Here is an 11,201-nt window from a genome sequence, read left to right as displayed (position 1 = left end):
AGTCGAGTTTGGGCAAGCGGGAGATTTGAATTCAGTATACTCTCGTGAAGTGGATTGTGAGATCAACAGTGGTTCAAAGCAATCGTATTCGTCAAGAGGCGAGCAGCCGTGAGCAGGAGTTCTGTTGTCAGTCTGTCCCTTTGGATTCTTTGAAAATAACGCCCTTTTCTGTGAGCCTTGTTCGTCACAGCGGACATCATGCCAACCGGTCACCGGCTGAGGTAAGAGTCTCATTATCCTAAGTTACATGTGAACGATATTTTATATTACATTTGTGTTACGTTTACAGTTTTCAAGCTAACGTTAGCATTCTTAAATGATGTTCTGTCATAACTGGCGAGAGCTGGAGGGCAAAACACTGAAAATGTAGCATCATGCGTCTTTACATTTTCCATCAGTTGAACCCACATCTCAAAAGACCTAAAACAAGCTTTCGTAGACTTGTTATACATATCAAAGTCCGTTTAATTGTGTATAAAATCGATGTTAATACGCGATAGTATCTGTCAGTAAATCAATCTCTTAAATGGCGGGACATTTTGAAACACTGCCTGGAAGCTGAAAACTCTTCTCTTAAAAAATATCCTCGGTTTTAATTATAGTAACCACGTTTTTGGCGGATTTTTAATAACCACAGTTATACTACAAATACAAATAGGCCTACCATGTTTTTTTTTTTGTTTTTTTTCTTTGTGGTTAAACCATAGTTAATTTTCGTAAGGGTTAACATGGCTATCTCAAGACTGGTAAGAAAACGAATTTAGTAAATACTGTACTTGATACAGGAAAGCACATGAGACTAGAATATGAACACAACATGATAAATTGCATATTCTGGCTGCATCTGCTTGCCAACACGTAGCTATAGAATGCATACATGTGCATATATTAGGCTTATAAAATAAAAGTTGATAGAATGTTTGTGTTCTGATGAAGGAATTAACGTATCTACATTTTGGATGGCCTGGGGTCATCATAGTAGCCTTTTTCATAGGATACTTTTGATCATTGGTTATGAAAATTGCATTGATCCAGATGAACAGGCAGTTAACTTACACCCCTAACGTTAGGTGTCTCGTCTCAGCTCAAAACTTCACTGTTAGCCTTTCCTGCTCAGCTTCCAGATCATAGTCAGGTTTTGCATTGTCTCAGTGGAACATATTCTTACATGTGTAAATGTAATACTGAGTTGTTAATTTTTTTTTTTTGTGTGATTTCAGGTCAAGTGGAAAGCAGAATGATCATGGCAAACAAGGTATGGGAAGAAGTAATTTAAAATATTGTAATGGCCGAGTCTTCTGATTCCATATGATTGCACTAAAAGTGGCAGAAAATTTAATTTGTTTTATACTATATTTTCCCATGTGAATATTCATTTGATCCTTGTGAGGCCACTGTAGCTGCACAAGGTTTGTTTTTACTACAGTAAGACCACGATTGTGTTAGATTCCACCCATCTATTTATTTTTTTGTAGCATAACTAGGCTTTGTCATTTAGAAACATGACTTTTCCTATCACTTAATGACACGTATCTCTACTTTTCATTACAGCCAGAGGAACTGACGGTTGCTGCTTGCATCTCAGCCTACCTGATGGAAAATTCTTGCTGGATGAATGACCTTCACCTTCAACTCAACCTTGCCAAGGCAGAACTGCTTATGGTTTCACTTTCAGCCAAACCATCCTTGCTGTGTGATCCTGCTGATTTGCCTTCTACAACATCAGAAAGATCCGGCCCTTCCTATCGGAGCCACACAACTCCTTGTCTAAGCTCTTGTTCTATCCAGACTGGACTATTGTAATGCTCTCCTGGCAGGCCTTCCAGCATCAGTCAAACCTCTGCAACTGATCCAGATGCTGCAGCAAGACCTAAACTCACTGCTTCAGATCTTTGTGTCTCCAGAAGCTTGTGTTCTGCAAGTGAACGGCGCCTTGTGGTGCTATCATCCCAAAGAGACACAAAATCACTTTCACTGACCTTTCCCTGGACTGTTCCCTGCTGGTGGGATGACCGGCGCAACTCAACACATTTTCAAGAAACTGTTAAAGATCCATCTTTTCATAAACACTTGACCCAATAATACTAAATCTTTGTTTTAATAAAAAAAAAAAAAAAAAAATTGTGCACTGTGCTACACTAACTGGGACTTGTCACTGCACTTGTTGCTTCTATTGTTCTCTTAATTTTAAGTCACTTTGGATAAAATGTAATTGTAAATGTTTAAAATAAATTATATTAGAGTATAAAGGTATACAGCAATTGTCTTTTAATGTGGATATTTTTACATGTTCTAAATTATATACTAAGCTTGTATTTCCTATCATTCACGTATCTTGATGTTCAGAGTTTGTTTAATGAGTAATACTGTAAATGTGCAGGTATACTTGTATTTAACAGAAATTGACTGTACATTTGCTATTATTAAGTACTTAATTAGAGATTGGTCAAAGTTGTGAAACTGGATCTGCAAAAATTGAAAATATACAAACTTTGTATTTGAATTTATGTACTTATTGCATTTTTATACATAACTTCTTAGTTATTTTACACAGAAAAACTATATATTAAAAGATAATTACTGTAGATAGACAGAGCATTATTATAAAATAACTTTATGTATGCCTAGGTAGCATAGGTTACTATGATAACCTAACTGACAAAAATGCCGAAAATAAGGCAAAAGGACAATCCAGTGGTGATTTAAGTGGAATCGTAACCCATCCGGCACAGCTCCGGTAGGCGGAATCGTTTCACGCACCCGTTACGCATCTGTAACGGGATGATCAGGCGGTGCTGGATCGGCGCTGTCACATATCCGCAACAACCCCTAAAAACAGACCAGAAACGGCTTTGGCCCGATGTGCGTTTGGACTCAGGAACGAGTCCGTGAGGCGGATGCGGAACAGACCCGGCTCTATCGTTTTGGGGTTGCGGCCCTGTTCCGTTACAGCGTCCAGTGGCTATCTGGGAGGTTAATGAATGGCAATAAATATTATATATGTTCTGTTGTATGATGAATATTTATATATATTGATGCTGAAGATTATATGATTATTATGTAGGCTATCCTAAATGTAATTCATGTCAATCACCACCGGAAGCACATGGTAGACTCCATGTGGGGGAATGTGAGTGTTTCTTTAAATGTGTTACCTTTTTAGTAGTAATAATGGTTGAACAAAGCTTTGTGAAGCACTGAAGCTTTTCTTAATCGGGTGCGCTAAACAAACAGTGAACACCGCATTCTCAAGCAGTCAACTCTCACTAGCTGGCCTCCGTTACACACGCAATGTGTATGTCTATTTATCGAAGAAGAAGTGCAACAAATTAAAGATGATGAACGAACGACAAGGAAGCACATAAAACGAACATACAGACACAATAATAAATAGTCTCCAACAGCACAGCAGCTCCAGACAAACAGTGACCCACAAAACTGTCCTGTTATAGAGCTCGGGATCGTTGCGTCACGCCGCAATGCATTGTGGGAATCACGGTACGGAAGTAGTACTGTATAGTAGCGTATAGTAGGCAGTAGGTAACGTTGATCATTTGGTCATTAATTTAGGTTATTTTTTGGAAAATGGTTCAGTATTGCTGTATTGTGAACTGCTGTAATCGGTCTCATGATCGACAGGGCAAACGCCTCATAAATCATATTAGTTTTCCCTATATGGCTTGGGTCGCCGCTGGTCGTCAACCGGACGAAATTGCACGTATAATAAATAACTCCTTAAGTGTAACAAACCCACATAGACAAGCTTCGTAGCTCACAGAATCTGACAAGTGTGTGCAGGGCTGCCAACTCTCACGCATTGAGCGTGAGACTCACGCAATTGACACTTTTCACACGCTCTCACGCCACACATCCATTTTCTCACGCACAGAAAAATTGCGGAGCAAAGAGGTACTCGTAATATTAAACTAATTCTCAGCTCTTAGATTCCGTCAATTTTATTACGAAATTCAGACAAAAATACGTTTGGCGCTTGTAAATGTGACGTGACAGATCGCTGAGCGCCTCAGTTCAAGTGCACGTGAACCGATCATCTGTTACTTTTTTATTTAAAGATGCAGTACAACTTACCGAAAGTATACATAATATCGACCAATTAGTGTTTTTCAACCACGGAAAGAGGTCAATATAACAGCAGGAGAACAATTATGTCACATAACGTTACATTTACCTCAGGAAAGCCATTTAATGACCATAGCATGTTAATTGAATAGAAAAAAATTGCTAGAGAGGAGATTTTGCTGAGCACTATATTACATATTTATTATATTTTTACTTATGTCATTAAATAATTGTTATTATAACAAAAACTGCATTATATTTAATTTAATTTGTTATTTTTAACCTTTAATAATACCAGCAGATTGGGCCCTCTATGTTTACAGCATTAGGTGAGATTATTTTTTGAAATAAAATTTAAAATAAACATGTATCCAAATTAGACAATATAATATTGAATAAAATCGGAATCAAATCACAAGAATGGAATTGAAATCTTGAAATTTTTGTCAAGCAATAATAAAAACTGTATCCTACCAGTCACTGTACAATGTAAACATTGTAACATGCTGTCACTAAACTTCATAAAATTCTATTTAGTTACCAAATGTTTTGACAATCACAATTACACTTATTGTGATGCAATATTTGTTTTTACAAAAAAAAAAAAAAAAAAAAAAAAAAAATCTCACTCCAAGCTAAACTCAAAAGTTGGCAGCCCTGTGTGTGTGTGTGTGTGTCACCACTGATGCTTGGTTCACGGTGCGAACGATTGTTTTCTCCGCGTTTACTTTGTAGATCTGTAGATCTTGCACTCATCCATTTGTGAACTGCAAGTGAGCCTCCAGTGACAGGTTCTACTTTTCTAAAAGTGTCCACTTTTAAACAAACAATTCAAAACGAAAGAAAACAGACAGCTCTCTTATGTAAGTTAATCAATTTGCATTTCTCTCTGGCGCGTTCACTTAACTTACAGCGAAGATCGCCAATCAGCATCGTCAACCTCATCTTTGCAGCCGACTGTGACAAAAAAAACCATTTGTTTATTAAACAATTAAAATGTGTGTGTGAATGTTGTTGCCGAGGGCACAGGAAATTGTAAATCCGGCTCTGGATCGTAAGCGCTCACTCCACAGACCAGGTAGGAAAATATCAGGGAAACTGAGGCTTGGTATTAAGCCTCTGTTATACTCCAGTTTGGACGCGTACACGACAGCTGCGCACAGCTCGGACGCGGACTACTTGTATTTATACTTTCTGCTGAGGTCCGCTCGGTAAACGCGTTCAACGCATGCGCAGTAGATCGGTCTGGCCAGTATAATCGATAATATTTTAAATATTTATAGTTTATATTTGCATTTATGTCAAAACCTAGACACTTTCAAACATCAAAATGACATTCATTAATATGTATTCGTGTCAAAATGACATATAAACATCTTTTCCTATTCTATTTTGCCTGGAAACGCTTCCAACAGGCTTGCGTGAAAATTAGGCATTGGTTCTATTTCTAGCATGCACGCGTTTTCCGTTTTTTCAAATTCGGCGTCCATGTTATTTCCATCTCTTTCGCGGTTTTAACCTAATGAACGTGCGCCCTTGGTCCGCGCGGTCACAAAAAATGGGAGGCACGCGCCAGTCTGCAACGAGCCTCCGCGCGCACCCCCGATGCCGATTTTTACGTCACGCGGACCCTTGCGGACCCTCGCGCCATCGCGGTCGCGTAAAGTATAACAGAGGCTTTAGCCTACTCCAGACTTTATTCATAGGGATCGATTCGCCTATAATCTAATTTGTTTTTTAAGTAGCGTTGTTTGGCTTCATTATTAAGTTTGTAAGTATACGGTATAGCCAACTTTTTTTGTCACGGCCCATAACTTTTTCTCTTTCTTTCTCGGTGCCGGTGGAGACCGGTCGGCTACGCTATTACTTTATTCCGAACGCTTCTGCGTTGCCTCTAAAATGGCCGCCGTTACCCACAATGCATCATTCCATAACGTCTACGCCCGAGCTCTATAGCTAACATTACAACCACAGCATCTCTTGATTCTGTAAAAAAACAAGTGTTACTGACGTATGAAACGGAATTAAAGGAGAAGTTCACTTTTAAAATGAAAATTCTGTCATCATATACTCACCCTCATGTTGTTTCAAACCTGTATGAATTTCTTTCTTCTTCTGAACAGAAAGGAAGATATTTATAAGAATATCATTAACCAGACAGTTTTTGGGTCTCATTGACTTCCATAGTATATTTTTTTCCTACTATGGAAGTCAATGGGACCCAAAAACTGCCTGGTTAATGATATTCTATATCTTCCTTTCTGTTCAGAAGAAGAAAGAAATTAATACAGGTTTGAAACAACATGAGGGTGAGTATATGATGATTTTCATTTTAAAAGTGAACTTCTCCTTTAAAGCAACATCCGCGTCAGTTATCAGGCCTTCCCGCTTCGCTCTCTCCAGCACTGGAAAGCTTTGCTAATATTAATGCGGGTGCTAAAGCTCTTTCTTGAACCATGCTATGGTACAGTAATTAAAATACTATAGTCTTTTATAGTATACTTTACTAAAGTAAAATGTGTGGTATTCTTGACTGTAGTTCTAGAAAACTAGAGTACTGGGTAAAGTTGTTTATATTACCACATATTTACCACAACATCTATAGAATTACCACAACAAATTCATTCAAGGATGGTTCAAAAACAATATTTACTAAAGAAATTTTAACCACATTTTCTGTTATGTTTACCACAGTACAGTAGTTATTACAGTTTATCAGTTCACCATGGTCATCATGCTGTAACAAAGTGCAGTACTATAATATACTACAGCATACTACAATTTACTACATTTTACTATAGTAAATAGGCTACTAAAGTTTAATACAGGCGAATTTTTTCACGTGTACACTCTTCAGTCATTCTCATCTCTTATATTGCATGTATTTCAGAAACTAAAGCAAAAGTATTGTTTTCTCATTTCCTATTACAACTAACTCTAATAAAAGGGAAATGACAAGCCGTGCTTTGTGGTTGTGTAACTCGACACGAGACCAGCACAGGAGTTTATTCTGACTTCCGACTTTCACAAACATCACTTCATACAACTTTTGTTCTCTTTTAATTACAAAACTTGAGGGCTTTGAAGAGTTTTCAGGAGATTAATGCCGATTGATAGGCTATTAGCTACTGGAGACGTCTGCAAACTTTTGAGGAAAATGTTTAGTCTGTTTGCTTTGCTCTGTTGTTTGTGGAATCCCGTTGGTAAGCATATTATGGCTTCAGTAATACAGAATAATAATAATAATAATAATAATAAACTACTATGTCCTCTAAGCAACATACCTTTTTATTAGCTAAAAACACTGTTATTTAGATACCTTTGTAAATGTATTTTGTTTTGTCGTTATTATCTAATTATTTATTATTTTATTTACCCAGCAAAAACAGAACCTGGCATTAACGCTAGTATAAACATGCAAAAATTAAAAAAAAATCATATCCTTATGGGAACAAATTTAATTCTTTATAGGCAACTTTCATCTTCATTTAATCTACTCTATACAATTCTGCAGACTTTTATATGTGTGTATAATCCTTAGGCCTATGTGTGTGTGTGTTTGTGTGTTTAATTGAAAGTAGTAGTGGTTAGTGCTCTTTTTTTCTCAGGTATTTTTCATTTCTCTATAAGTTTGTTTTGTTTTGCAGGTGTGTTTGGTGATAAAGATGCAGTTAAGTCCGTGTCAGTGATGGAGGGAGATTCAGTCACTCTAGAGCCTGGTGTTGCTATACAACTGAGAAATAAGATACTGTGGAGGTTTGGAGATCAAGGTGCTCTCGTAGCTCTCATAGATGCCAGTCAGATCTCATTATTCGATGGTCCTGATGGGAGATTCAAAGACAGACTGAAGCTGGATCCCACTGGATCTCTGACCATCACAAACACCAGAACCACAGACACTGGACGTTATGAAGTAAACATCAAGGCAGGAGCAGGAGACCAAGTCAGGAGATTTTATCTTACCATCTATTGTGAGTAACTTGACCACAATTCAATTTATTTTATTGGTACAAAACCACAATATTGAAATATGATTTAAAATAATAAAATAGATGGGATGAGATACAGAATCAACAATTAGTTAATTTTTTGTAGCATTGGTCTTAGGATGTGTTCACCTACTGTACTTGTTAGTATCGTTATTGCTATAACCTATAACAATTTCTAGAACTGAGATGTTTCAGTTCAAGAAACGTAATTTTCGTGGGCTCATGCCGAGTCATGTGCATGTGGTTTTCAATTTTTGCCTGAATGGACTTTCTTCCTTTTTTATTTTTCTGGAAAACCTACTTTTTAAAACCTTTATTTGGATAGCTCTTTCTTACAATACAGAATGTTTCAAAGCAGCTTTCCAGAGATAACAGGAAAATAATGCAACAAAGTTTGTTTCCAGAAGAAAATAGCGTTACAGTCCATCTGAAGTAAGCTTTGTTGTAAAAAAAAAAAAAAAAATGTAGTTTATATATATAGCCACTCGGGAGAAAACCGTGATGTCATTGTCCATCTCAGTTCAGTTCTCATATAATGGTGTTAATGCAGGCAGATCAATAATATGTAAGGGATAATGTAGAGCGAGGCGGTTGTTATAGCGAATACAACCCCGACAGTCTTGATTCAGCCTGAAGGGGTTTTATTCGCAATAACAACAGCCTCGCTATAAAAAAGGAGTTTATTGATTTAAAAACGATTGTATTGCTTCCGCAAAAGAAAATAATCTGTTCCGTATCGACGGTTAGAATCCTGCGTCCATAGCAACGCTCTGTTTTTCATGGCAACGGTGTGTTATACTTAGCAGCGGTCTGTTATCAAGAAATAACACACCGCATTATACATTAGAATTCACCCAAGCCATGTAATAATGTTAATTATAAAACGGTTAGTTTCAATCCTTGATTCTGATTGGTCAATAGCTGTGCTTTATTCACGATAAAACACGGCTATGACCGCTTCACCCAATGGTTCTGTGTATCACTACAACACCCCTAGCAACCACTCTTAGCAACTTAAACACATGTGCGATCTCATTGATATTGTCCATTGAAGCTATAGTGGAGTATTGTGAGAGATCGAGAAAGCGAGTGTAAAGTTACCTGCATTCACAGTAGACATTGCATTTTCCTTCAGGTCAGTAGGCTATATTCATAATCAAATATTCCGTTTGAATGTCCGCTGCGATATCTTGTCCTTTTAACAGTTAACCGTTAAGGAGTTTTCCTGTGTCATCTGTCAGTTGCGTCTTCCTTCTCCGTGAAAACAAGTTTGACGCCCGTTTCACACATACTCCGTTTGCAGTGCGTATGCGGTGCATATTTTTTTCCGTACCCATGTTAACAGGTTAGAGCTTTCACACTGCACGCGGTTGCAGTCCGTCGATCCGTTCCAGTTGCGGTGCGTATACAGCAGTGCAGAGATCGTTTCCGCACCGAGTCTATTTTTGCTGTGCTGCAAACGCTGAATTAAAGTGACAGCACATGTTGCGTGGTGAAAATTAACACAGATTGACCTGAAAATGTAGTAATTTCACCATAAATGCGATTAATTAAATAAAATTTAGTAAATCTCACCATAAGGGTGATTCTCCAACTATGGTACTTTTTCTGTCCTTGACAGATATTAAAAAAACTAAAAAACATTTCCACTTTCTTTTTTTTTTCACACTTACTACATGTGTAGGGGAACCTATATATAAAAAATCATTGTTCAATTCTGTTGTTTTATATAAAATAGGAGGCATTTTATATGCGTTTTTTCCTATTTTGCCTCTGTCCCTAGGCCAGACTTTGGGTCTTCAACCTTATCTCACTTAAAATCTAATACTGATATAATTTTAAATTCAAGCAGAAAGTATGCATTATAACCCAATTCATTCAAATCTAATATATTTTTTTTATATTTCTTTTCAATTTGACATATTTTAAACATGTTGAACACTTGTCCCTTGGGTTCACTGTCATTTCCACACCTCTGCATTAAATGCAGTCCCAGGCTCAGTATTCTAGTTCCCTTTCGAAAGGGAACTCTACACTACGTCAGAATGACGCAATGGGGAACGCCTCAGGCGTGACAGGTGTCTGAAATCACTATCAAATCACGGCAATCACATTGACCGGCGACAGCCCGTGAATCATTACGTGAATGATTAACGTGCGACCTGCAAGTATAAAAGGGCGCCTTGCAAACATGACAAACATCTTTTCGTCTTCAGGGACTGTCTGTTTGATATCGCTGGAAAAGTCGGCAAAGAAAATGAAACGCACGGAGAAGGCTGAAAGCTTCAGGAGGTGTGCGGATCCGTGCCCAAGGTATTTGACGCCGGGTGATTCACACGAACTGTGCGTTCTCTGTCTGGGCAAAGAGCATGCACAGGCGGCTCTTGAGGGAGCTGTCTGTGCAAACTGTGAGCGTTTTGCGTTGAAAACGCTCCGCTCTCGTCTAGCCCTCTTCTCGAGTGAGGAGGGCTCACCATCTGTACCTCGTGGCTCGGGTCCCGCTCGCGCTGAGGCAGAGCGGCGACTCGCGTCATGGGGTTCCCAGAGGGATCTCGCCGATCGTCTTGAGAGGGGTGTTAACCTCTCAGATGATTCGGCGGATGACGAGGGTGAGTTGCAGGTGGATGACGAAGAGGATTTTTCTCCTACTGTGCCTGCAACAGATGCTCTTCAGGACGGGCAGGTGATGGATGATGAGGAGGTCATTCAGGTGGACCCTGAACCCTCTCAGCCACCCTGCCCCGTGTATGCTGAGCTGCTGGATGTAATGGAACGCGCCACTGACAGGTTGCAACTGCCATGGCGGCGCGTTAGGGGAGAAGTTGTTCGTGGCAGGCTGGACGATCGATTTCTCCCCGGCCATAGACCACCAGCTCAGGCGAGCCTTCCATTTCTTCCTGATCTCCATACTGAGATCGAGAGGGCATGGAAGAACCCATACTCTGCTCGGATCCACCGACATCAGCGGGCTAGTTTCGCTGATGTTGAGGGGATCGGCGAGTATGGGTATGTGTCGATGCCGCCCATTGAAGAGACGTTTGCGAACCATCTCGTGTCTGGGCGGGCGTCGACACTGAGTGCTCCAGCCCTGCCATCCAAACCGCTCAAGACCACAGCGCGTTTGAATGGCAG

The sequence above is a fragment of the Abramis brama genome (genome assembly GCF_963993115.1).
Source record: "Abramis brama genome assembly, chromosome: 1".
NCBI classification, from domain to species: domain Eukaryota; kingdom Metazoa; phylum Chordata; class Actinopteri; order Cypriniformes; family Leuciscidae; genus Abramis; species Abramis brama.
This window is presented reverse-complemented; position numbering follows the sequence as displayed.